Source organism: Pleurodeles waltl, chromosome 8, assembly GCF_031143425.1.
Source record: "Pleurodeles waltl isolate 20211129_DDA chromosome 8, aPleWal1.hap1.20221129, whole genome shotgun sequence".
In the NCBI taxonomy this organism is placed as follows: domain Eukaryota; kingdom Metazoa; phylum Chordata; class Amphibia; order Caudata; family Salamandridae; genus Pleurodeles; species Pleurodeles waltl.
The window spans coordinates 1,324,849,295-1,324,876,753 of record NC_090447.1 but is presented as its reverse complement, the minus strand read 5'-3'; the positions used below and the strand labels follow the sequence as shown (position 1 = coordinate 1,324,876,753).

At 45.4% G+C, this 27,459-nt stretch overlaps 1 protein-coding gene across 1 annotated transcript in view; it reads left to right on the top strand.

Annotated features, from left to right (window-relative positions):
- The window catches only part of DDX10 (DEAD-box helicase 10), a 794,248-nt gene that overhangs the window by 164,897 nt on the left and 601,892 nt on the right, over positions 1–27,459 (top strand). The gene's annotated exons all lie outside the window — the stretch shown is intronic.

Here is a 27,459-nt window from a genome sequence, read left to right as displayed (position 1 = left end):
ACCCTTCTATTCGTAAAGAGAATTTTAAGTGGTTGGCAGCGTCCTAGGCCAGAGTACCTAGGGAGGCGGAAGTCCATGTAATTCTTTTTAGCTGGCATAGGTGTTCAGAGCCAGGAAGTTCAGCATTGCCCGTATTCACTGCTGGAGTGAGGGTAAAGACCACTTTCTGCAGTAGATGATCACTTTCAGTCCTTAGACCCAATTAATAGGAAAATACCATTTGCATGAGTGATAGAGAGACACAAGTGAAGTCTATTAATGAGTTGCCATTTATAGCATGAAGCAACAGGAAGGGTGGAGTATCTTTGCTGAACTGGCCATTTCAATCTCTAAAGCCTAGGTGCTCTGGAGATCCCAGTAAAGATGTTCCTATTGAGCTCCTTCTTGCTGCTTTTGTCAGCGACTGTTTGGGGCATGAGCCACTGATGTTCCCGGGCTTCAATGACCTCATTAATTTCAGACCGGCCAAATAGGTTCCTATTGAAATCCCCCGTTATTAGTGGAAGGAGCGGGTATAGCCAGGCCAGTTGAGTTATGGACATGGATTTGGACATCGTCTCCTGTTTCTTCCCCCTTGAGGGTTTATAGATGTTAACTAGGGTTAACCCCTGCTCTTTCCTTCTGTACAAAAAGATCAGGAGCACTTTAAGAAATTTGTCAGCGTCGGATGAGAGCACCTAGCAGCTGGCATTAAGGGCGGTTGACAGATACACACCCCAAAGCTGCCTTTCCCACGGCTGAATTTACCTTCCTTAATGGCGGGTAGGACTGCATGGGAGTAACCCGGGATACAAATTGGATCCAAGGCCCAGGTTTCTTGTAGCGTGATAACTGGAAAGCTTTGGAGATAGTTTAGTGTTTCAAAATCTTCTAGCTTACTCTTTAGGCCGTGAATATTTCAAGAACAGAGCCTTAGATTGGGACACTCCGAAGCCCCTTCGTCCCCTGAATCAGAGATTCAATTTGTTGCTTGCTGATGGTTGAGAGTTTGAGCTACCCACCGCCAATTGTCTCTCTCACTACTTTCCCTCTGTTTAAGTGGTGTTGGGGACTTTGCCCAGAGAGGGCCCCTGTGTTGTCCGCAGAACTGATTAGGGGGCCTCAATCTGCCTTGTGTTGTCATCCAGTGCAGCTTTACGTAGCTTTAGGGGCTATGGGTATCCAGGATCTGGTGCCCCTTCCAGATTAATTCCCCATTTCTTAAAACGTTTATTTTCCCTAAGGACTGCCTCAGCCATTTTAGTAGACCGCCAGGTGACTTTGGTCGTTTCATTGAACTTCCCCAGCTTGCGACCTATAAATTACACTGATTCAATCATTTCTGAAGTAATCTTTGTTAGGGCTGCAATCTGCTCTAAAAATTTTAGTATATTGTCTTGATTAAGAATATCCTCGTTTCCAAGCGATCGATATTCTGAATGGAATAAAATTGTGCGGCACTTGACCTCACCAGGAATGTACTTGGTATGGCTTTCTTCTGTCTTGGAATTTTCCTCTTCGCCATATGGAGGGCAGAGTGTAGAAAGTATCTGCAAAATTATTAAGAGCAATTACCTTAGGGTCTGATCTGGTCACTCGCCGGTCCAGAGGGGATGATTCCAGGTGAAGAGTGCTAGGGGAAGTCCGCCCCACAGCATACTTCGAGGACAACAGTACGGTTCATGCGCATATGGTGCACCTTTTGTCTGGGGGCTAGACGATTGTGACCCTCCCAGATGAAGGCTAACTTAATTTCTTTAACTTCCTGAAGACCACCAACTACCCTCAGCCTTGATGGACAGTTACTCTGGGCCAAGATGTCCTGCCCCAGGACTTCAGAGGAAGAGCCTCCTTCAAGCTGGTTTGTGGGCAAACATTCCTTGCCTGCTCAAGTGGTTCCCCCAGGACTGCATTCACCCCCTTTATTTGCTTGGTTTCTGTGGGGATAGCGGAGGGTGGCTTCTGATCACACTTTATGGACTGTGATATCTGGGGCTGCCCTGTCGCTGATTGATTAAACATTGCAAGCAATCTTGCATTCATGCCTAGTCTGATTGGATGTGACATAGGATTGCAGCCACAACTTTTTAGGGTAGTTTTTATTCTGTGAGTTCCTCTTCTGTGCCCTTTTAGACTTTGCTTTCCTTTCTATTTGAGCTAGTTGATCTGTAACCTTAACCTTGCTCTTCTTGCCTTTTCTTGGCACTTTTTGCAAATGACACAGTTATGCGGCCCGCCCTTCCCCAGGGATGTTAGGGTATCTTCCCAAAGAACCGGGGTCCTGGCTGTTTGTGGCCACTTCTCCTGGTACGGTGCTCCTTATATCGGCCTCACTGCCTTACATGGCACCCAGTGCACCGTTGCTGCCTTATTGTGAGTGCGCTGTTTGTGAGAGTGCCCTTTCCGGCTTTCAGTTCTTCTATTACACTCCCTAATATGTTTTTTAGTTGTCTCAGTTTGTCTAAGACTGAAGAGCAGCAGCATCTTGGACAAGGTTGCTGGTATCTTCTTGTGCTGTCTTGATGAGTTTATTAAGTTCTACGATACGCTTATCGACACCAGGCACCTAGACTGCCACTGAACTTAGGATATCGACTTGCATGTCCATCTGTATTGAATGATAGGTGAGTGCATCAGCCATTGTCTGGATGCTCTTTAGCATTGATGGCCAGGGGCCTTCTTCTGCCCGGCTTGGGGTCCTGCTTCTAAAGTCAGGAGAGAGGCTCCTGAGGTTGTGATGTGAATCTGAGGTGCCTGAACTGTTAATTGCCTGGTGGGCAGTCAGACTCTTGGAACCCTTCTCTGAAGTATATGAGGCAAGGAGCTCATTCCATTCTTCCTGTTTTAACTCATCAAAGTCGGCCCCTATTTTCGATTCGGCTTCGGTCTTGGAATTCGACAGCTTGTTGAGCTCATTACCGCATTTAATTGCAGTAGAGGTTGTCTGAGCCCCAATTAGTTTGTTTTTTATGCAGTGAGAAATTTCCCCTAGTTGTCTGGTCCTGTTCAGTTTCCAGCCTTCCTGGACTGATGTGTTGTTTGCCTAGGAGTGCTCTCCTGGGAGATCCTACCTCCACTGGGGGGGGTTGAGTTGAGTTGAGCTGAGCGTCTTTGGCCATGTCATTTTGCCCTCTTACGGGTGGGATTCTTTCGCCTAGCCAGTTGTTTGGGACCCCCTCCTTTTGTCACCGCCACTGACTTACTGCTGTCATCATAGGTTTTTTTGGCCTGGATTTTAAAGCTTTTTAGTTTGCTCCTCTCTAGGCTGACTTCGTGGTTAGCTTCGTAAGTAGAAAAGCAGGTTGTAATGCCACTAAAAGTCTTCTCTGTATTGTTTGATGTCGTGGGTACTGATGGATGTTTTTATTTTAGGGTCGCAGTTTTGAAGCAAGAATGAAGGGTGCAGCTTTGGTTTAATTATCTGGAGCGGCTGCAGAGTATCAAATCTTCTGGAAATCTCAAGTGCCTCTTCAGAAAGATATTAGACACAGTAAAGTTGCCAGATTGAGTGAAATCTGTTTCCTAGAAAAATAGGAATTGTCAGGCCATGACACAACAGGTTAAAAACGTGATTAACATTCCAGAGTGAATCATACCTAGCCTTAGGTGGACGCCGAAGCCTGATATCTTCCATCACTCTTCTTATCAAGGGGTCACTACCAATAGCGTAATCAGTGAGCAAGGAATTACCGGCCGATAGGGGCCCCACAGATTCTGAATCTTTTAGAAATACACTGGATTCAGTTTCTAGTCACTGGTATCCCTTAAGTGCCTTGAGTTCCAACCTGCTCTGATGTTCTTATGACCTGGGATAAACTCTGCCTTCAAGAGGATTTTCTGACTCCAACAAAAATACCAATTTTTTGGGCTAAATGTGCAAATTGATTTGACCCTGCTCCCTCTAAGTGATTGATATAAGATACTGCAGAGAAATTGTCCATTTGGATCAATACTGCACTGTTGGCAAGAGTGGACTTGAAACTCATTAAGGCGTTGCGGCCTGCTAACAACTCCAGACAATTAATATGTAAATACAACTCCTCCCTGGACCACCTTCACCTTGTCTCTAGTTTTCCTAATTTGGCACGCCAACCAATGTTGCTTGCATCTTATTCTGCAGTAAATTCTGGGATATTTCCAAATATAGCTTTCCCATTCCAGCTGTCCAGGTTGCTCAGCCACCATTAAAGGTCTTCTCGAGCTTCCTGTGACAGGGAAATCATATCTGCATACCATAGACTTTTTCTCAGACCCATGGTTTTCAGTCTCCGAAGAGCCCTGTAATGCAATGGTCCTGGGGAGACGGCCTGAATGGATGAAGAAAAGAGGCCAATCACTCTTGCCAGGTCCCTCAGACTTACCACTTCTTTTTTCTAGAACATGAGATACATCCTTCATGATCTTTCCCAATTTTTTTCTGTGGCAGACACAGTTAAGTTGTGTTGGTATCGATCTGGAATCCCAAAAATTCTAGATTCTGTGTGGGGATCATAATTGACTTCTCTCCATTGATAATGAACCCTAGCCTTTGCAAGAGATCTGTTGTCCATGCCATGCGCATCAACAATTCTCCCTGATCTTGAGATATCAGTAACATATCTTCTACATAAATCACAAAAGGTACCCCTCTTTCTCAAGAACGCAACTACAGGGCGTAGGACTTGAAGCACCAAGGGGCAGATGACAGGCCAAACGAAGACAACAAAATTGTTACAAAACACCTCTCCAACTGAACCGCAGATACTTTTGTGAGTCGAAGTCGATAGGCATTGTGAAGTAGGCATCCCTTAGATCCAGCCAACCTAGCCAGTCTTTCCTGTAAACTGTCTCGTAGAAGATGGATCTCTTTCATCTTGAAGTGTCTGTAAACTAGAAATGTGTTCAACCCTTTTAAATGTATTATAGGCCTCCAACCCTTGTCCTTTTTTACTAAGAAAACAGTACTTTCTGAGTCTCTGACCTTGTATATTGCTCTTTTGAGCAACATTTGTGAGATCTCTTCATCTACCAATGCAAATGGCTCCTGAGTCAGTGCTAAGTCAGTGCTAATTCTCCCAGACGGCAATCCTGATATGGTGTTTGACAGAAATCTATTTTGATTACTCTTAGAGTCTCTAACACCCATGCGTCCTTGGTTATATTTGATCAATTTTGGACATAAAGTCGTAATTTTCCTCCTGCTCTTGGTTGGGGAAAAACCAATAGGAGGACTTACCTTTTCCAGGTCATTGGGATCTGCCTCTGTTGCTTGTGTGGGAAGTTCAACCTCTGTAGGTAGAAAGTGTTGGTTGCTATGAAACGTCTCCCATATCCCGTTGGTCCTGTCGTTAGTATTGGGACCTTGGTATCCCAGGGCTTACAGCCAGTCCCCTTCTGTCAACCCTTCCAAGAACTCTATTGTTAAACATTCTTATCATATTTGATTGTGCCTTAGTAAAGGCAGTGAATGTTGAGACATGTTTACCGAAGGTCTTTTTAAAATTGTCACCAAATAGAAGACCATTTGGGTCCCCTGGAATCTCTTTGTTAGTAAGGTCACCCAACTTAGGGTTAATTTTAATCAAAATGGCTATCCTTCTCTTAGCAATCAGACTGCCGTTAGCGTTGCCGAGGAGGAATAGGGCCTGTTGACTCCAGCCACGGAGAAGTTCTAAATCTGCAGGGGTGCCCTTAAGTGAGGCTTCCTCAGCCATATCTGAAATCCTGGCCATCGGACCCAGGATGTCCAATAATCTGTCCTGACATTGTTTGAGGCAGCACTTTCCCTGATTTAAAAAGGAAACTCCGAAGTTCTGGGTCCAAATTGGGTGTTATCCCTGACCTATTGTATAGGAATGGTCTTGGACATTCTGCCCTCATCAAGTTCTGCATCTTCTTATCAAGGGACTACCGGATCCAAAACTTAATAAAGGAAGTCACATGGTCCATAGGCCACCAATCCGAACCCCTTGGGTGTACAATGTGTGTAGGGTTAAACATTTCCACACCCAAAGGAACTCTAATAGCCTGTGAATTTGATGGCTGATCAAAGCCTTCATCAAGGAAATCATTCTCCAATAATTCCTGGGGATCGAAGACATACTCGTTCACCTCATCTTCAATATTCTTATAGCCTGAATACTCATCAGTCAAGACTGTGGTCTCTTGTGCCATGAAGGCTACTCATTTTTTTTGTGCCGTGGGGGACACCTGAATCCATTGTGCCAACATGGTCACTCTTGCTATGTGTGCTGCTCTGGACACCCACTCCTTTGTTGTGCTCAGGCTACTCAATAATTGATCATAGCTTCTTACAGTGCTCAGACTGTTTAAGGATTGGGCATGGTCATTTGTGGTGCTTAGGCTGCCCACTGAGCGTAAATCTTTTGAAAGGGGCTCAGTTTTTTTTTTTTTTTTTTTTTTTTTGTAGAAGCCTTGCCTCCCTTTTTAATTTGAAGAGGAATATCTTCGTCTGACACTGAAAAATAGTACTCCTCTGGAGGGGAATCCCTCTTCCTTTTTGCAAAGGCTGCTTCGAAAGCCTCTTAGAGAGAAGACCTTAGTTCCTTATTTAGAAACTTTTCAGACATCCTCATTTAGTTGTTATCTGTAGTTCCAGTGGGTTACCGGTTTGACATTTCTATCTCTTGAATTCCTATCCCCGCTCTTTTACAGTTATTTTTTATTAGATAACTATTAATTAAAGAAAGTTTCAAAGTAACACCGCTCCCTGCTGGTTAAAAATCCCACCTGCATAAGAGTTACTGTTGGTAGGAGCTTATTGCCATAGGAATTCCTTGCGTGCACCGAACGTCTTTCTTGTGAACATGAAGAAGAGTTTGTTCCTTTTCTATTACAGCGATATTAGATACTTACTCAAAAATACAAAAGGAGATGTCATCCATATCCTGGATCTCAGCGCTCCTGTAGCCAGGTAAAAGTTAGTCAATTTAAAATTACCCCTTCCAACCAATGTGTTTTAATAACCCGCGGGTTAGACACAGTCACAAGAAGGGCAGGAGGCAAGCTTGTGTTCTTCGCCTTAGACTGCGCGTCGCCAGAAGGACGCTCAGGTTAGGCCTGAAGCACGGAGGTCTCAAGCCGACCTCTCCACCTTCAGTCTGCGCGTCATTTGAAAGACACACAGGCTCTAAGGGCAAAAGAGGTGAGTTTTCCTTTTTCAGTCTGCGTGTTGTTCGAAAGACAAGCACGCTATAAGGGCAGAGAAAAATACTTCCATATGGAAGATAAACTTGAATAATTACAAAATTATGATGTCAGTGCCTCACCTTAAAATGGTTTAAATCATAAGTTATAATCCAATATACCCGACCATGAATTGGTAGGGTAAATAAGAGAACAAAATACACACACCTACCTTATAAGAGTACTCTGCAAAATAAAAAAAATGATAAACATGACACAAACATCAGGATAAGTAAGGGCATGATACTTAACTGTGTAGAAGCAGCGAATAGAAGAGGAAGATGCATAGTGACAAGGATTTTTATGATGTTAAATATTCTGTTCTGAAATGTTGTCTTTTTGATGTATTAATATTCTTTAAAGGGCTGCATGTTGGGGCAACAATAAAGGATCATTGCATAATGGTAGCCTCTGTTCCTATAAGGAAGTCAGCTAGTTACCACTTCATCTGTACAAGCACTTCTAAGCAGCAGTGCTATAGTTTTAAAGGCAAAGTATCAGCATTCATTGGAACTGCTGAGTCTTTTAAAGGAAAATGTTCCCACTTCCCATTAGAAAGGCTAGACATTTTCTGGAGCAGTACCAACACTTATCTGCAGGACTTCTATACCTGTAAATCTTTCAGCTTTACGATGTTATCTCAGCCCACACACGTCTGAGGTTTTGTTTTCTCTGTGAGGTCATTCAAAGACTCTTCCTTCTTTACTCTTGTTGTGTATCCAAGCAATGCTCTTTTTTCTGTTTGTCAGAAGTAGGATTTATTATTAGTGCAACTCTCAAGATTTCTTTTTTTCTTCCTTTTTGTTTCAAGAAATGTGTACAACACTTTCTTGCATCCTAGACAACCTACCACAAGGGGTACTGTTTATAAATTATCAATCTTCACAAAGTATTTTTGAAATGCATGGGACTCACAGTCCTGGCAAGTTGGGTTTTTGGTTATTCTTTTTGTTAGATCGTAATATTACAAAAGGGATTCATTTTAGAACCAAATACCAGGTGAGGGTACCTGTGTAATATGACATGCAAAGTGAAAAGATTCATGGCTTGGCATAAGCTAACTAAAGGTGAAAATTAAAGGCTAGATAAATTCTAACAAAGGCTCCTTACATTATGTGTATACCTTTGTTTCAAAACATGAGGTAGTGGCACAGTTAGCCACTAGGTTAGAGGGTGGTTGCTCATTTTGGTTTGTAGTCTGTGCCTACATGCCTATCCTTTAGGTAACACTGCATATTTAGACTGTATACTTTATTGCTTCAAGTATAATTACTTTGAGAATAAAGCCTATTCAGCCTTCAGACAATGTCCAAAAACTGTGAAACTATTGAGAGTTCTGAGCTAAATGCACATTGACGTGAGCCAACGAGAAATTATATATGTGTATTTTTCAGAAGTGTCCAATTTAACAACAGTTATTTGTACATTGTTTAATTACCAAATCATTACAATTCATTATACTTAACTCAACTGATGTAGACAGTTTTTTTAATACTGACTATGAATGTGACATTTAGAGGTTATGAATAATATTTCATTCTGTTGCGTGTTTTAGAGCTTAATTAAAACTTAATGCAGTGAATGTGCTATATTGTTTAATCACCTTATTTCTTAACAATGAACAAAACTAGTTTCTGTTGATATTGTTTCTGGTTTTCATTTATACAGCAACACAATTTTTTTTTTATGTAGGAAAAACTGTTCAGGTCAACTTGGCCTCAAGAATGAGAGCGTGAGACAGCAGTGGCCAGTCCTTCATGGCGAAGGAGTCCTGTCTTCACTTTTTGGCAGATGTAACAAGTGCCTGTCCGGCTGAGCAAACATCAGTCTGACTGACACTCTTTATGCTTAAGTCAGGCAGCCAGGAGCTGTACATGTTCTAAATGTGTAGGTGCCTGGCTGCTTGAGCTGAACGTTGCCATTCTGTGGGCATGACCTCCTCAGTCAAGCACTGCAAGGTCCTCCCTCTCATGATGAAGGGAAGCATCACGAAGAGCCTTGGACCTGGGCTTTTTAGTTTTCAGTCCTGAAGTGCCCGGGGTTGAGTGTCAATCAGTGACACCTCATCACAAAGTAGGGTGGGCGGAGGAGTCCCCATTCCACTCTAGACAAGGTAAGGGCTGCTGCCTCCTCTCAGTGAATGACCAGCATTAGACCTGACAGCCTTAGGGTGGTCATCCCCCACCTTTTTGCCTGCCTCCTTCCATTTTTCTGACCCTGGTTTTGTTGGTTTTAGGACTCTGCGCACTTTACCACTGCTAACCAGTGCTAAAGTGTATGTACTCTCTCCCTTAAACATGGCAACTACCCAGTTGGCATAATTATTTTACCTGTAAGTCCCTAGTAAATTGCATGACATCAGGTCCAGGGCCTGTAAATTAAATGCTACTAGTGGGCCTGCAGCACTGATGGTGCCACCCACATAAGTAGCCCCTTAGCCATGTCTCAGGCCTTTTATTGTAAGGCCTGTGTGTGCAGTTACACTGCCATTTCTACTTGGCATTTAAAACTACTTGCCAAGCCTTAAACTCCCCTTTTTCTACATAGACGTGATCCCTAAGGTAGGCCCTAGGTAACCCGTAGGACAGGATGCTACGTAAGTAAACGTTTTCCACTACAGTGAGGCCTGCTCCTCTCAAAGACTAGCATTAGAACTATCCTCATATACTTTTAAGTGATAGATTCTGATCTGATCTGGAATGAGTAGCCCTGTCATGTTTAGTATGACCAGAATGGTAATAGAAAATCCTGCTTACTGGTGAAGTTGGATTTAATATTACTATTTTAGAAATGCCACTTTTAGAAAGTGGGCATTTCTCTGTACTTGATATCTTCTGTGCCTTACAGCCTGTCTCCAATCCATTTATGGTCTATGCTGTTTGACAGATCCCCTTATGCATTGCACCCAGACAGCCATAAAAACAGGACACTCAGTCACATCTGCATTTATCTGCATACTGGATTAGTCCCCTGGGCAGGAAGGGTGGAGCGGCTCTCTCTTGCACTTCAAAGGCCAACAGCCTGCCCTCACACAAAGGACTGACTGTAGGAGGCTGGACTGGCTTGTAGTGAGTACCAAGGGGTACTTGCACCTTGCACCAGGCCCAGTTATCCCTTATTAGTGTATAGGGTGTCTAGCAGCTTAGGCTGATAGATAATGGTAGCTTAGCAGAGCAGCTTAGGCTGAACTAGGAGACGTGTGAAGCTACTACAGTACCACTTAGTGTCATATGCACAATATCATAAGAAAACACAATACACAGTTATACTAAAAATAAAGGTACTTTATTTTCATGACAATATGCCAAAGTATCTTAGAGTGTACCCTCAGTGAGAGGATAGGAAATATACACAAGATATATATACACAATAGCAAAAATATGCAGTATAGTCTTAGAAAACAGTGCAAACAATGTATAGTTACAATAGGATGCAATGGGGAAACATAGGGATAGGGGCAACACAAACCATATACTCCAAAAGTGGAATGCGAACCACGAATGGACCCCAAACCTATGTGACCTTGTAGAGGGTCACTGGGACTATTAGAAAATAGTGAGAGTTAGAAAAATAACCCTCCCCAAGACCCTGAAAAGTGAGTGCAAAGTGCACTAAAGTTCCCCTAAGGACAAAGAAGTCGTGTTAGAGGAATAATGCAGGAAAGACACAAACCAATAATGCAACAACTGTGGATTTCCAATCTAGGGTACCTGTGGAACAAGGGGACCAAGTCCAAAAGTCACAAGCAAGTCGGAGATGGGCAGATGCCCAGGAAGTGCCAGCTGCGGGTGCAAAGAAGCTTCTACTGGACAGAAGAAGCTGCGGTTTCTGCAGGAACGAAAAGGGCTAGAGACTTCCTCTTTGGTGGACGGATCCCTCTCGCCGTGGAGAGTCGTGCAGAAGTGTTTTCCCGCCGAAAGAACGCCAACAAGCCTTGCTAGCTGCAAATCGTGCGGTTAGCGTTTTTGGACGCTGCTGTGGCCCAGGAGGGACCAGGAGGTCGCAAATTGGACCAGGAGAGAGAGGGGACGTCGAGCAAGACAAGGAGCCCTCTCAGCAGCAGGTAGCACCCGGAGAAGTGCCAGAAACAGGCACTACGAGGATGCGTGAAACGGTGCTCACCCGAAGTTACACAAAGGAGTCCCACGTCGCCGGAGAACAACTTAGGAGGTCGTGCAATGCAGGTTAGAGTGCCGTGGACCCAGGCTGGACTGTGCACAAAGGATTTCCGCCGGAAGTGCACGGAGGCAGGAGTAGCTGCAAAAGTCGCGGTTCCCAGCAATGCAGTCTAGCGAGGTGAGGCAAGGACTTACCTCCACCAAACTTGGACTGAAGAGTCACTGGACTGTGGGGGCCACTTGGACAGAGTTGCTGGATTCGAGGGACCTCGCTCGTCGTGCTGAGAGGAGACCCAAGGGACCGGTAATGCAGCTTTTTGGTGCCTGCGGTTGCAGGGGGAAGATTCCGTCGACCCACGGGAGATTTCTTCGGAGCTTCTAGTGCAGAGAGGAGGCAGACTACCCCCACAGCATGCACCACCAGGAAAACAGTCGAGAAGGCGGCAGGATCAGCGTTACAGAGTTGCAGTAGTCGTCTTTGCTACTATGTTGCAGTTTTGCAGGCTTCCAGCGCGGTCAGCAGTCGATTCCTTGGTAGAAGGTGAAGAGAGAGATGCAGAGGAACTCGGCTGAGCTCTTGCATTTGTTATCTAAAGTTTCCCCAGAGACAGAGACCCTAAATAGCCAGAAAAGAGGGTTTGGCTACCTAGGAGAGAGGATAGGCTAGCAACACCTGAAGGAGCCTATCACAAGGAGTCTCTGACGTCACCTGGTGGCACTGGCCACTCAGAGCAGTCCAGTGTGCCAGCAGCACCTCTGTTTCCAAGATGGCAGAGGTCTGGAGCACACTGGAGGAGCTCTGGACACCTCCCAGGGGAGGTGCAGGTCAGGGGAGTGGTCACTCCCCTTTCCTTTGTCCAGTTTCGCGCCAGAGCAGGGCTAAGGGGTCCCCTGAACCGGTGTAGACTGGCTTATGCAGAATTGGGCACATCTGTGCCCAACAAAGCATTTCCAGAGGCTGGGGGAGGCTACTCCTCCCCTGCCTTCACAACATTTTCCAAAGGGAGAGGGTGTCACACCCTCTCTCAGAGGAAGTTCTTTGTTCTGCCATCCTGGGCCAGGCCTGGCTGGACCCCAGGAGGGCAGATGCCTGTCTGAGGGGTTGGCAGCAGCAGCAGCTGCAGTGAAACCCCAGGAAGGGCAGTTTGGCAGTACCAGGGTCTGTGCTACAGACCACTGGGATCATGGGATTGTGCCAGCTATGCCAGGATGGCATAGAGGGGGCAATTCCATGATCATAGACATGTTACATGGCCATATTCGGAGTTACCATTGTGAAGCTACATATAGGTAGTGACCTATATGTAGTACACACGTGTAATGGTGTCCCCGCACTCACAAAGTTCAGGGAAGTGGCTCTGAACAATGTGGGGGCACCTTGGCTAGTGTCAGGGTGCCCTCACACTAAGTAACTTTGCACCTAACCTTTACCAGGTAAAGGTTAGACATATAGGTGACTTATAAGTTACTTAAGTGCAGTGTAAAATGGCTGTGAAATAACGTGGACGTTATTTCACTCAGGCTGCAGTGGCAGGCCTGTGTAAGAATTGTCAGAGCTCCCTATGGGTGGCAAAAGAAATGCTGCAGCCCATAGGGATCTCCTGGAACCCCAATACCCTGGGTACCTCAGTACCATATACTAGGGAATTATAAGGGTGTTCCAGTAAGCCAATGTAAATTGGTAAAATGGTCACTAGCCTGTTAGTGACAATTTGGAAAGAAATGAGAGAGCATAACCACTGAGGTTCTGATTAGCAGAGCCTCAGTGAGACAGTTAGTCACTACACAGGTAACACATTCAGGCACACTTATGAGCACTGGGGCCCTGGGTTACCAGGGTCCCAGTGACACATACAACTAAAACAACATATATACAGTGAAAAATGGGGGTAACATGCCAGGCAAGATGGTACTTTCCTACACAACCCCCCCCAAACGAAGGACAATAAGACTAGCCATGACCTGATGAGTCTTCATTGTCTAAGTGGAAATATCTGGAGAGTCCATCTGCATTGGAGTGGCTACTCCCAGGTCTATGTTCCACTGTATAGTCCATTCCCTGTAGGGATATGGACCACCTCAACAATTTAGGATTTTCACCTTTCATTTGTTTTAGCCAAAGTAGAGGTTTGTGGTCTGTCTGAACAATGAAGTGAGTGCCAAACAGGTATGGCCTCAACTTCTTCAGAACCCAGACCACAGCAAAGGCCTCCCTCTCAATGGCAGACCAACGCTTTTCTCTAGGGGTCAACCTCCTACTAATAAAAGCAACAGGTTGATCCTGGCCCTCAGAATTAAGTTGTGATAGGACTGCCCCTACTCCTAATTCAGATGCATCAGTTTGGACATAGAATTTTTTAGAGTAACAAGGGCTTTTCAGGACAGGTGCAGAGCACATGGCCTGCTTCAGCTCCTCAAAAGCTTTCTGACAGTTTGCTGTCCATAATACCTTTTTAGGCATTTTCTTGGATGTGAGGTCATTAAGAGGGGCTGCAATGGAGCCATAGTTCTTAATGAACCTCCTGTAATACCCAGTGAGGCCTAGGAAGGCTCTCACCGGAGTCTGAGTGGTAGGGGGAATCCAATCAATAATTGTTTGGATTTTCCCCTGTAGTGGTGCAATCTGTTCCCCACCAACAAGGTGTCCCAGATAAACCACCTTACCCTGCCCTATCTGGCACTTTGAAGCCTTGATAGTGAGGCCTGCCTTTTGCAGGGCCTCCAAAACTTTCCATAGGTGGACCAGGTGATCATCCCAGCTGGAGCTAAAGACAGCTATATCGTCCAAATATGCTGCACTGAAAGCTTCCAGCCCTTGCAGGACTGTGTTCACCAACCTTTGAAAAGTGGCAGGTGCATTTTTCAAACCAAAAGGCATTACAGTAAACTGGTAATGCCCTCCAATGGTAGAAAATGCAGTCTTAGGTTTAGCATCTTCTGACAATTTGATCTGCCAATACCCTGCAGTCAAATCAAAAGTGCTTAGATACTTGGCAGATGCCAGTGTATCTATGAGCTCATCTGCCCTGGGTATAGGGTGAGCATCAGTTTTGGTTACCAAGTTGAGACCTCTATAGTCTACACAAAACCGCATTTCCTTCTTTCCATCTTTGGAATGGGGTTTTGGTACAAGTACCACAGGAGAAGCCCATGGACTTTCAGAGTGCTCAACCACTCCTAGTTCTAACATTTTCTGGACCTCTTGCTTTATGCAGTCCCTGACATGGTCAGGCTGCCTATAGATCTTACTTTTGACAGGTAAACTGTCTCCAGTATCTATAGTGTGCTCACACCAAGAAGTGGTACCTGGCACAGTAGAGAAGAGTTCAGAGAATTGATCTAGGAGATTTATGCAATGGTCTTTCTGCTCAGCAGTAAGACAATCAGCCAAAACTACACCTTCCACAAGAGCATCTTGTTCTGTGGAAGAGAAGAGATCAGGTAGAGGATCACTGTCTTCTTCCTGTCCCTCATCAGTTGCCATGAGTAGGGTGAGATCAGCCCTGTCATAGTAGGGTTTCAGGCGGTTGACATGGAGCACCCTAAGGGGACTCCTGGCAGTGCCTAAGTCAACTAAATAGGTGACTTCTCCCTTCTTTTCAACAATTGTGTGGGGTCCACTCCATTTATCTTGGAGTGCTCTTGGGGCCACAGGCTCCAAGACCCACACTTTCTGCCCTGGTTGGTACTGAACCAAAACAGCCTTCTGGTCATGCCATTGCTTCTGGAGCTCTTGGCTGGCCTGAAGGTTTTTGCTGGCCTTTTTCATGTACTCAGCCATCCTTGATCTGAGGCCAAGTACATAATCCACAATATCTTGCTTAGGAGCTTTTAAAGGTTGTTTCCAACCCTCCTCTACAAGTGTGAGTGGACCCCTAACAGGGTGTCCAAAAAGAAGTTCAAAGGGGCTGAAGCCCACTCCTTTCTGGGGTACCCCCCTGTAGGCATAAAGGAGGCATGGTAGAAGGATATCCCATCTCCTGCAGAGTTTTTCAGGGAGACCCATAATCATGCCTTTGAGAGTTTTATTAAATCTCTCCACCAGTCCATTTGTTTGTGGATGATAGGGTGTTGTGAACTTGTAAGTTACACCACACTCCTTCCACATGGCCTTTAAGTATGCAGACATGAAATTGCTTCCCCTGTCTGATACTACTTCCTTTGGGAAGCCCACCCTAGAAAATATTCCCAGGAGGGCCTTTGCCACTGCAGGTGCTGTAGTGGTCCTTAAAGGAATTGCTTCAGGGTATCTTGTGGCATGGTCCACTACCACCAAGATAAACCTATTGCCTGAAGCAGTAGGAGGGTCAAGGGGGCCAACTATGTCAACCCCTACCCTTTCAAAGGGCACCCCAACCACAGGCAGTGGAATAAGGGGTGCCTTTGGAGTTCCACCTGTCTTGCCACTGGCTTGACAGGTTTCACAGGACTTACAAAATTATTTTGTGTCCTCAGACATCCTAGGCTAATGAAACAATGGAACCAGTCTGTCCCAAGTTTTCATTTGACCCAGGTGCCCAGCTAGGGGAATGTCGTGGGCAAGAGTTAGGAGGAACTTTCTGTACTCCTGAGGAATCACTAATCTCCTGGCAGCTCCAGGTTTAGGATCCCTATGCTCAGTGTACAAGAGGTTGTCCTCCCAGTAAACTCTGTGAGAGTCACTGACATCCCCATTAGCCTGTTTGACAGCTTGCTGTCTGAGACCCTCTAATGTGGGACAGGTTTGCTGTGCCACACTCGGCTCCTCCCTGGCAGGCCCCCCTTCACCCAAAAGCTCAGCAGTGTCTGCTTGAAGCTCCTCTGGTGTAGGTTCTGCACAGGGAGGGAATCCACTGTAGAGGGACGGATAGTAGGAAGTGGTTTGCTTCTACTAGCCCTAGCTTTAGGGAGCACTTGGTCCATTGTTCCAGGATCCAAGCTTCCCTGTCCTTTTTGCTTTTTGGCCTGAGCCCTTGTCAAAGCAAAAATATGCCCTGGGATGCCCAGCATTGCTGCATGGGCCTCCAACTCCACATCTGACCAAGCTGATGTCTCCAAATCATTCCCTAATAGACAGTCTACAGGTAAATCTGAAGCTACCACAACTTTCTTTGGACCAGTAACCCCCCCCCCCCAGTTGAGATTAACAACAGCCATGGGGTGGCTAAGTGTGTTGTTGTGAGCATCGGTTACTTGGTACTGGTGTCCAAGTAGGTGTTGTTCAGGGTGGACCAGTTTCTCTATGACCATAGTCACACTGGCACCAGTGTCCCTGTAGGCCTGAACCTCAACACCATTTATTAGGGGTAGCTGCTTGTACTTATCCATGTTAAGGGGACAAGCAACTAAGGTGGCTAAATCAATAGCCCCCTCAGAGACTAACACAGCCTCTGTGGCCTCCCTAACAAGGCCAACCCCAACTAAGTTACCAATAGTGAGCCCAGCTACTCCCTTGGATTGGCTATTAGTAGGTTTGCTCCCACCACCACTGCTATTAGTAGGGACACTAGGGGTAGCAGTAGGGGTTGTAGTGGTAGGAGCATTGGTGCTTTTCTTTGGACAACTGGGATCTGTTGTCCAATGGCCTTTTATTTTACATAAATAGCACCATGGTTTCTTTTCCTTGTTCTGATTAAAAGAGGGTTTGGGCCCACCACCCCCACCAGAGTGTTTTTGTGGGCCTGATGAAGACTCATTTTTAGATTTGTCCCCACCCTTGTCAGAAGACTTACCATCCTTCTTTTTGTTGCCATCTTTGTCACCCCCTGTATGAACTTTTCTGTTCACCCTTGTTCTGACCCATTTGTCTGCCTTCTTTCCCAATTCTTGGGGAGAGGTCAGATCAGAGTCCACCAAGTACTGGTGCAACAAATCAGACACACAATTATTAAGAATATGCTCTCTCAGGATCAAGTTATACAGGCTGTCATAGTCAGTAACTTTACTGCCATGTAACCACCCCTCCAAGGCCTTCACTGAATGGTCAATGAAATCAACCCAGTCTTGTGAAGACTCCTTTTTGGTCTCTCTGAACTTTATCCTGTATTGTTCAGTGGTTAAGCCATAACCATCCAGGAGTGCATTCTTAAGAACTTGGAAATTATTAGCATCATTTTCTTTCACAGTAAGGAGCCTATCCCTACCTTTTCCACTAAATGATAGCCATAGGATAGCAGCCCACTGCCTTTGAGGGACATCCTGTACAACACAGGCCCTCTCAAGTGCAGCAAACCACTTGTTAATGTCATCCCCCTCCTTATAAGGGGGAACTATCTTGTGCAGATTCCTGGAATCATGCTCTTTTGCAGGATGACTATGGGGAATACTGCTGCTGCCACCATGGGTTTCTAAACCCAACTTCTGTCTTTCCTTCTCTAGTTCAAAAGACTGTCTATCCAAATCCAGCTGTTGCTTTTTAAGCTTCAGTCTGGTTTGTTCCACCCTCAACTTATTGAGTTCCCTCTCTAACATTCTGTCATCAGGGTTGGTGGGAGGGACATTCCTAGATACAGAGGTATGATGGGAATGAACAGAAGGAGACCTGTCCCTTACAGAAGCCACCCTAACAGCTTGGCTAACAGAAACATTACTACCAGTATGGTGAGAATAAATGCTTTTGCTATGATGTGAGACAACACTATTTGTATGGTGTGGCTCATCATCATTACCAACTATGCTAGACTGTCTATTAATGGGCAGGCTAGGAAATTTCTTTCCTGAATCTTTTCCTGGGGGAGTCCCTGAATCAGATTGGGAACTATTGGGTACTTTTTCAACAGATGGGGCACCTATAGCCTTATCTTGTTCTCTAAGCATGTTAAGTAACAGTTCCAAGGAAGGATTCTTCCCTACACTCAAACCTCTCTCTATGCAGAGACTCCTTGCTCCTTTCCAGCTAAGGTGATCATATGCAAGTTTGGACAGATCAACATTTTGGCCTGTGCCAGACATTTTTAGAGAGAGTTAAAGTGATAGAAAAAGAGAAAAAAGTTTTCAGAACATTTTAGAAAGACAGAAAAAAAACTTTTTAAACTTTTAAGAACTTTTTGAAAGTTTATAAGTACTTTTCAGCACTTAGAAAAGAGTGAAAAGAGGAAATGCAAAACTTTTTGGCTATGTGTATATACACTGACCTTGTTTTGTATATTTTTCTCTTATGAAAAGTACAATGACAAGAGTGGTAAGTAGCCTCAAAGCACTTATCCCACCGCTGCCACCAATGTAGGAGGCTGGACTGGCTTGTAGTGAGTACCAAGGGGTACTTGCACCAGGCCCAGTTATCCCTTATTAGTGTATAGGGTGTCTAGCAGCTTAGGCTGATAGATAATGGTAGCTTAGCAGAGCAGCTTAGGCTGAACTAGGAGACGTGTGAAGCTACTACAGTACCACTTAGTGTCATATGCACAATATCATAAGAAAACACAATACACAGTTATACTAAAAATAAAGGTACTTTATTTTTATGACAATATGCCAAAGTATCTTAGAGTGTACCCTCAGTGAGAGGATAGGAAATATACACAAGATATATATACACAATAGCAAAAATATGCAGTATAGTCTTAGAAAACAGTGCAAACAATGTATAGTTACAATAGGATGCAATGGGGAAACATAGGGATAGGGGCAACACAAACCATATACTCCAAAAGTGGAATGCGAACCACGAATGGACCCCAAACCTATGTGACCTTGTAGAGGGTCGCTGGGACTATTAGAAAATAGTGAGAGTTAGAAAAATAACCCTCCCCAAGACCCTGAAAAGTGAGTGCAAAGTGCACTAAAGTTCCCCTAAGGACAAAGAAGTCGTGTTAGAGGAATAATGCAGGAAAGACACAAACCAATAATGCAACAACTGTGTATTTCCAATCTAGGGTACCTGTGGAACAAGGGGACCAAGTCCAAAAGTCACAAGCAAGTCGGAGATGGGCAGATGCCCAGGAAATGCCAGCTGCGGGTGCAAAGAAGCTTCTACTGGACAGAAGAAGCTGCGGTTTCTGCAGGAACGAAAAGGGCTAGAGACTTCCTCTTTGGTGGACGGATCCCTCTCGCCGTGGAGAGTCGTGCAGAAGTGTTTTCCCGCCGAAAGAACGCCAACAAGCCTTGCTAGCTGCAAATCGTGCGGTTAGCATTTTTGGACGCTGCTGTGGCCAGGAGGGAGCAGGAGGTCGCAAATTGGACCAGGAGAGAGAGGGGACGTCGAGCAAGACAAGGAGCCCTCTCAGCAGCAGGTAGCACCCGGAGAAGTGCCAGAAACAGGCACTACGAGGACGCGTGAAAATGTGCTCACCCGAAGTTACACTAAGGAGTCCCACGTCGCCGGAGAACAACTTAGGAGGTCGTGCAATGCAGGTTAGAGTGCCGTGGACCCAGGCTGGACTGTGCACAAAGGATTTCCGCCGGAAGTGCACGGAGGCCGGAGTAGCTGCAAAAGTCGTGGTTCCCAGCAATGCAGTCTAGCGAGGTGAGGCAAGGACTTACCTCCACCAAACTTGGACTGAAGAGTCACTGGACTGTGGGGGCCACTTGGACAGAGTTGCTGGATTCGAGGGACCTCGCTCGTTGTGCTGAGAGGAGACCCAAGGGACCGGTAATGCAGCTTTTTGGTGCCTGCGGTTGCAGGGGGAAGATTCCGTCGACCCACGGGAGATTTCTTCGGAGCTTCTAGTGCAGAGAGGAGGCAGACTACCCCCACAGCATGCACCACCAGGAAAACAGTCGAGAAGGCGGCAGGATCAGCGTTACAGAGTTGCAGTAGTCGTCTTTGCTACTATGTTGCAGTTTTGCAGGCTTCCAGCGCGGTCAGCATTCGATTCCTTGGTAGAAGGTGAAGAGAGAGATGCAGAGGAACTCGGCTGAGCTCTTGCATTCGTTATCTAAAGTTTCCCCAAAGACAGAGACCCTAAATAGCCAGAAAAGAGGGTTTGGCTACCTAGGAGAGAGGATAGGCTAGCAACACCTGAAGGAGCCTATCACAAGGAGTCTCTGACGTCACCTGGTGGCACTGGCCACTCAGAGCAGTCCAGTGTGCCAGCAGCACCTCTGTTTCCAAGATGGCAGAGGTCTGGAGCACACTGGAGGAGCTCTGGACACCTCCCAGGGGAGGTGCAGGTCAGGGGAGTGGTCACTCCCCTTTCCTTTGTCCAGTTTCGCGCCAGAGCAGGGCTAAGGGGTCCCCTGAACCGGTGTAGACTGGCTTATGCAGAATTGGGCACATCTGTGCCCAACAAAGCATTTCCAGAGGCTGGGGGAGGCTACTCCTCCCCTGCCTTCACACCATTTTCCAAAGGGAGAGGGTGTCACACCCTCTCTCAGAGGAAGTTCTTTGTTCTGCCATCCTGGGCCAGGCCTGGCTGGACCCCAGGAGGGCAGATGCCTGTCTGAGGGGTTGGCAGCAGCAGCAGCTGCAGTGAAACCCCAGGAAGGGCAGTTTGGCAGTACCATGGTCTGTGCTACAGACCACTGGGATCATGGGATTGTGCCAGCTATGCCAGGATGGCACAGAGGGGGCAATTCCATGATCATAGACATGTTACATGGCCATATTCGGAGTTACCATTGTGAAGCTACTTATAGGTAGTGACCTATATGTAGTGCACACGTGTAATGGTGTCCCCGCACTCACAAAGTTCAGGGAATTGGCTCTGAACAATGTGGGGGCACCTTGGCTAGTGTCAGGGTGCCCTCACACTAAGTAACTTTGCACCTAACCTTTACCAGGTAAAGGTTAGACATATAGGTGACTTATAAGTTACTTAAGTGCAGTGTAAAATGGCTGTGAAATAACGTGGACGTTATTTCACTCAGGCTGCAGTGGCAGGCCTGTGTAAGAATTGTCAGAGCTCCCTATGGGTGGCAAAAGAAATGCTGCAGCCCATAGGGATCTCCTGGAACCCCAATACCCTGGGTACCTCAGTACCATATACTAGGGAATTATAAGGGTGTTCCAGTAAGCCAATGTAAATTGGTAAAATGGTCACTAGCCTGTTACCAGGGTCCCAGTGACACATACAACTAAAACAACATATATACAGTGAAAAATGGGGGTAACATGCCAGGCAAGATGGTACTTTCCTACACTGGACCCCCCCACCAATAAGGATCCTGGCAGGCAGGACTGGGCTGAAAGGGGAACTTGTGCACTTCTAAACCACTCTTTGAAGTTTCCCTCACTTGAAAGGCACTTTTGGTTATATATACTGGGTCTCTGACCCCTCCCCCCCCCCAAATCAGACACATCTGTATCTACACCTGGACTCTGTCAGAGGGTCTACCTGGCTGGCCAAAGGACTCATCTGGACAGCTTTGCTGAGAAGGACTAATGCCCTGCTTGTTACCCTGCTGCCTCCTGGCCTCTGACCCTGCTGGAAGGACTCTGCCTTCCCCAAAACTGCTCTCCAAGGGCCTGGATTGAGATTGCCTCCAGATCTGAAGTCTCAGGACCAACAAAGACTCCATCTACTAGCTCCTAGCTAGTTTACAGACTTCAGCGACTCCAGCACCGACTTCAGCGACTCCAGCACCACTGTCGTCGCACCGCTGTCTGCTTTAGCTCCGTGGTCCTCGCTGTACGTCTTTGTTTCTTCGTTTTCAAGGTTACTGTGCCTGGCGGTCCGTGCAACTCTGTGACTGGCGCCTGTGGCTTTGGACTGTTGGGAACGACTCCGTCAACGAGGTTGTGATAGACCCAGTTGGAGCTATTGTGTTTCTGGGTGTTTTAGCATGATTTTATCTTTACAAATTCATAACTTTACTTGTGTACATGGGATTTTTGTCATTTTGACCTTATTCTATTCAGATAACTATTATCTATTTTTCTAAACCTGCGTGGTGTATGTTTGTGGTGTTTTCACTGTGTTTTGGAATGAGTTATTGCACAAATACTTTACACATTGCCTTTTAAGTTACGCCTGCCTGCTCTGTGCCAAGGATTGTCTTGTGACTTACCCTGGCTAGGATTTTGGTCCCTACTTGGCAAGGGTCTATACCTCTGCCAACTAGAGACCCAATTTCTAACAGCCAGCTTATTGGTGAGAGATATAACAGCTGTATTGCACCTACAATAAAATAAATAGGGAGGGTGCTCAATGTGATTGCATGTATTTGTGTGCAAGTGCTAGTTGTATTTGCATTTGTGTATAGGAGTGATACTGTAATATAGGATATTAATGTGCTAGCTGTGTGTGTCAGATGATTTCCTATGTTATTAGTTGTGTGTGATGGCTCTGCGTGTATATGAAGGTGAACATATGCATGTGAAAGACTCGACACAGACTCTTACCCACCCAGGGGAATAAGATTGTCAGCGGCAAATGGCTCGCATTGAGAGACCTAGAAAGTAAATCTCTATATGATTGTTTTTCAGTGTTTCTACTTCCTTTGTCATCCTGCTTTCGATGGATACTTCTAAGGAGTGATTGCCAGTGGCAGAGGACCTGTTCCTTGGGCTGGTTCTGGTGCTGGTTTCCTTTTCTACGCCAGACCTTGGGTCCACACCAGTCCTTTATGTGCCATCACTAATGCTGACTCCACCGGCCCCAACTCTGAGGCCAGGGTGTGACCCTGAGCAGTCGTCGACCCGCTCCAGGCTTATGTTGTGTTACAAGAGTACAAACCTGTATCTAGTCAGCTTGCAACTATACTCTAATTGTTGGCCTCTGCCTTAGTGTCAATTCTATCAGAGGCTAGAGGCCATATTCTGATCCAAAATGGCCGCAGTTTAGGGTATGCTCATAACAATGAAGGTGGACAGCATGCATTATCTCATTGTACTGCTGATGGCCAACGCCTGGATTTATAAAATGCCAGTAGGCTGAGTACATTTCTAGAGACTGAAATGGACTTGCTACATAGGCCACCAGCAGAAGAAAGAGCCCCTTTTACAGAGTTGAGCAAAGGACAGCATTAGTGCTAGATTAACCATTTCCTACTGTTGAAATTAAGGCAAACGTGTTCCATTAGATCCTTTACCAGGTCCTACCTCTTCTAATCCTCTACTGCCATTCAAGAAAGCCCTCATGGACCCTGTCATGGCCACCTGGTCTAAGCTGTACCTGGGCCTGTTCCCAGGTGATATAAACCAGCCCCTGTGAGCGCGTTTTTTAAAGTTATTTATTATTTTGGCAAAGCATCCTACGCCTGAAAACTTGGTGGTGCAGAGATCAACCGGTAAAGTCAGTCCTCATATTATATTGCATAAAAAGGGGACCCCCTAATAAAGACGGTTGCCGGGGCAGGGAGAACACTAAAGAATAAGTAACCCCTGTCTAACCATGTGAATAAATCTATCTTGCCACCGAAAATTCAAACAGTTCAGGAGAATTTAGGATTCTGTAATCACAATTTATTCAATCATTCTTTATCACCATACCCATTTATTTCGAGAGAAACTTCGAACAAATGTACAAAATACATAATGTGAATTGTAAAAACATAACAAACCTCACAATCACAAAATCCCCACAACACTTCAGACACTCACTAATTCATGCCAGTTCCCACTTTTACCAGTTTCTCACCTCACTCGTTAAAAACGTCAAGTGTATGATTGTCCAAATTCCAATCTCTATGCATGATATACACACTTACAATTCTTAATCAAACTCAATTTGCAGAAATTGTCATGTCCTACCTTTTTCAACAGCAAAATTCATATCTCTCTCATTACTATACACTCATGTATCTCTTGGTTGAAAGGCTGCAAATCCTTTCTGAGGTGCAGCTTTATATACAATTCTTTAAAGAATATGGTTTGAGAAACAGTCTAATTCAAATCTTTTATACACTATGGCCCTATGAACAATCTACGTGCGTTTCAGCTGAAGCACTTTCCTCAGGAATGTCACATTAAAGTGTATCTGGAACGACACAATATGATATTTCTCCTGAACTACACGTCTTTTACAATTGAATCAATCCTGTTAAAAGGAATTAAAGGTCCAAAGAGTGTCCTTAACACAAACATGATAAAATCTGATAGATGACCCCATCCCTTTCAAAGAATTCCAGCATTCATAAGAAAACTCAAAGCTCAGGTGAGAACCGGTAGTAGAGTCCCTCAGGTGTTCATGAAAGTGATGGCAGCGGTCACAGCCCACCTTTGGATGTTAAGGATTCGTGTGTTCCTACAGACCTCAAAGACTGGTCAAGATAGGCTTGCCGCAGTCGGTCATAGACCACTCCCTGATAAACTCCTGCCAGCTTTAGTTTTTATTCAGTGAGCCGAAGTCTTAGCTGAGGCCCAAACAGAGGATTCTCTTAATTGGGGCTTTCCTGGACACTGTGGCACTTCGGGCCTTTCCAATGCTGCAGCATGTTCAGAATCCGAATATGGTCCTGATATTTTAGGCTCAATCCTGCATCTTGGATGGTTGTGAGCCATCTTGAGTTCCTAAACTCGTTTATCCTCCTTGTCCCGAATGCCAGTTGGCATATACAAGCCTAGCATCAGGAGGGCTGCCTCTCCAACTCCAGATCTTGCAGAAGACAGCTCAGGGTCTTCTCTTGTGGTAGACAAGCATCAACTGGACCTGTGGCAGGCCAGTCTTCCTTCACCACCCACACTTCAGAGTTGTGACAGATGCATCACTGCTGGATTGTGGTAGCACTTGGAAAGGAGGAGATTAGAGGTTTGCAGCAGACAGGCGGCTCTATTTAAGTCTTCTGGGGCTTCGGGTGATCCATCTGTCCTGAAAGCCTACCCGCCACCAATCAAGGGTAATTGTTGCAGGCCCCCACAGACAACATGACTGCCATTTGGTACTTCAAAAAGCAGGGTGGAGTGGGGTCCTGGATCTTGTCCAAGGATGCTTTACATCTCTGAAGGTGGCTGTACCAGGAGAACATCTTACTAGTAGGCAATCATCTTGTATGATCTCTGAATGGCATAGCATATGAGCCAAGCAGATGTCAACTAGAGAAGACAATGCTCTGGTTAGATCTGTTCACTACCATCGAGAATGCACATAGTTGAAACCACTTGACACTAACTTCCAGTAGGAAAGCCTCTGGAAGAATCATTCTGTCTGCCATGGGTCATAGGTCCCGGGTAACTATTTCTGCATCTGCCTTTCCTGCCTCGTGTTATGAGGAAAGCCAGGACAGGACAGGTCAAAGTCATTTTAATAGGCTTTTATTGGGCCAGTTGAGCATGGTAATCAGAGCTCCTCAGCATGAGCATTTGCCCTCTGATCTGGCTATGACTTACGGAGGTCCTCCTGTCTCAGCAACAGGGGAGGCACCTGAGCCAGAGGCTCCAGAACCCTGCACCTCCATGCATGGAGACTGAACGGCAGCAGTTAACTACATTTAATCTGCTGGCCGCATCAATCTGTCTCATCCTTGTAGCTTGATGCCCATTGACAAAGTCCATCTTTGCTGAGCTCTGAGAGAACATAGTTGCCTGGTCTGGCACTCGTCATGCTGACTCTCTGCAGGCCAGATCTTCAGATGTAGTATTGTTTGTTCTGTTGTTGTCCCAGCAAGGCTGTGGTGGGTTATCTGTCAGGCCTTTGTGTTTATCTGATCAAACCTCTCTATTTAAATCACCTGTTGTAATGAGTTTTATCAAAGGTCGATGGTCCATTAGCTTAATCCTGAGAGGGCTTTGAGTTTCTAAATTGACCACACAAAAGAACATTGTGTGGATGATCAGCTCTCTATGGAAAAGGGAAAATGGTGAAGAAAAGGACTGGTTAAAATGGATAATCCTCTGCATCAAAATCTCCTGTGTGCTGGCCATGAAAATCACCCCTGAAGGTCTGCAGGCCCATTCTACCAGGTCAAATCTGCTACTGTGTCATTGGCAAGGAGGTGCTACCTCAGGACTTCTTCCAGTCTGCAACATGGGCATGGATACACACCTTCACAAAATACTACTGCCTTGACAGCCAGGTCCAAAGGACTGGTCATTTTACCTGCTCAGTCCTCCAAGATTTTCCAGTCTGAGTCCACGCTTCATTCGTTCGGGAGGTACTGCCATGATATTGATTCTAAATGTGGGGAATCTGTTTAGAAGTGTCCATAGGAAGAACAAGTTATTTACTTTTGATAATGCTCTTTCTGGTGACTACTCAGTTAATACATGTTCTTCACTTCCACTCCACCTCTCCATTCTGTGGCATGGACTCCTGAACAATATAGGGTTCCAAGATGGGTTTTGGCAGAGTCATCCGTAGTCTGTTCACAGTGGTCTGCTTCTGAAGTTGTGGAAGGAGAAAAATTAAGGAAGTATCATCAGTACAAAGGGGTGGAGATTATGCAGCTCCACTCTGTCGCTCCTGGGGTGGTAGAGAACCAGTCTGATGCTTGGGGATATTTTAAAGGTGAAGAATCCATGATTCTGAACACTATCCACTTGAATGACAGTTACCAAAGGCAAACAACTCATCTCTTCCTTCTACTAGGTTCGCTGCTAGTCTACTCATTTCTGGCTTGTACAGGGAAGTAGAACTCGAAGTACCTGGATTTTAACTGAACGGTAGAGAAACTCACAAGAAACAGCCAAATTGAAGTCTGCAAAGAAATATTGTGTTGTTGCATTTGTGATCACACAAACTGACCCCCAAAAGGTTGACGTTTTGAAATTGCATCTGCTATGCACATTTAGAATGCTAATTCATTTATGAAGCCATGTAAAACAGTACTAGACTTTCAATGTTTTAATCCACTAGTACAAAAGCAATACTGGACAAACCTCTACAGCATATTAGGTGCAGTATTCAATCTCTGTAGTAACATTCCAACTTATTCACCCCTCCTCTGCAGTACAATATGTGAATATTTGCAGTCAGCATATATTAAGTGATCTTAAGGATAGTCAGTTGTAGATACTAAGACTGGAAATTGCATGTTATCTTTCAACAAACAGTAGATTTCTGTATGATGCTGTCGGAGAGTCCAGATAGACACTGACGAGGATTCTGGAATCATCTAAGAATGCATCCCAGTCAACTCAGTAAATGTCTTGACTTAGGCATAACCTACTTTCCTTCAACACTTAATTCTTGCAGTAGTTAACTTCAACAGCACTTTGAGATTAAATGTCACTGCTATGAAGTCCGAAATTAGCTCAGGTCCATCAGAGAAAGGGCATACCAGTCTACTAGTGGAAACATTCTTCACAAGCTTGACCTGAAACGCTGGCTTCTTCAACCACCACTTGTTCGCAAAGCCCTATCTCTGAGAAACAAAGTTAAAG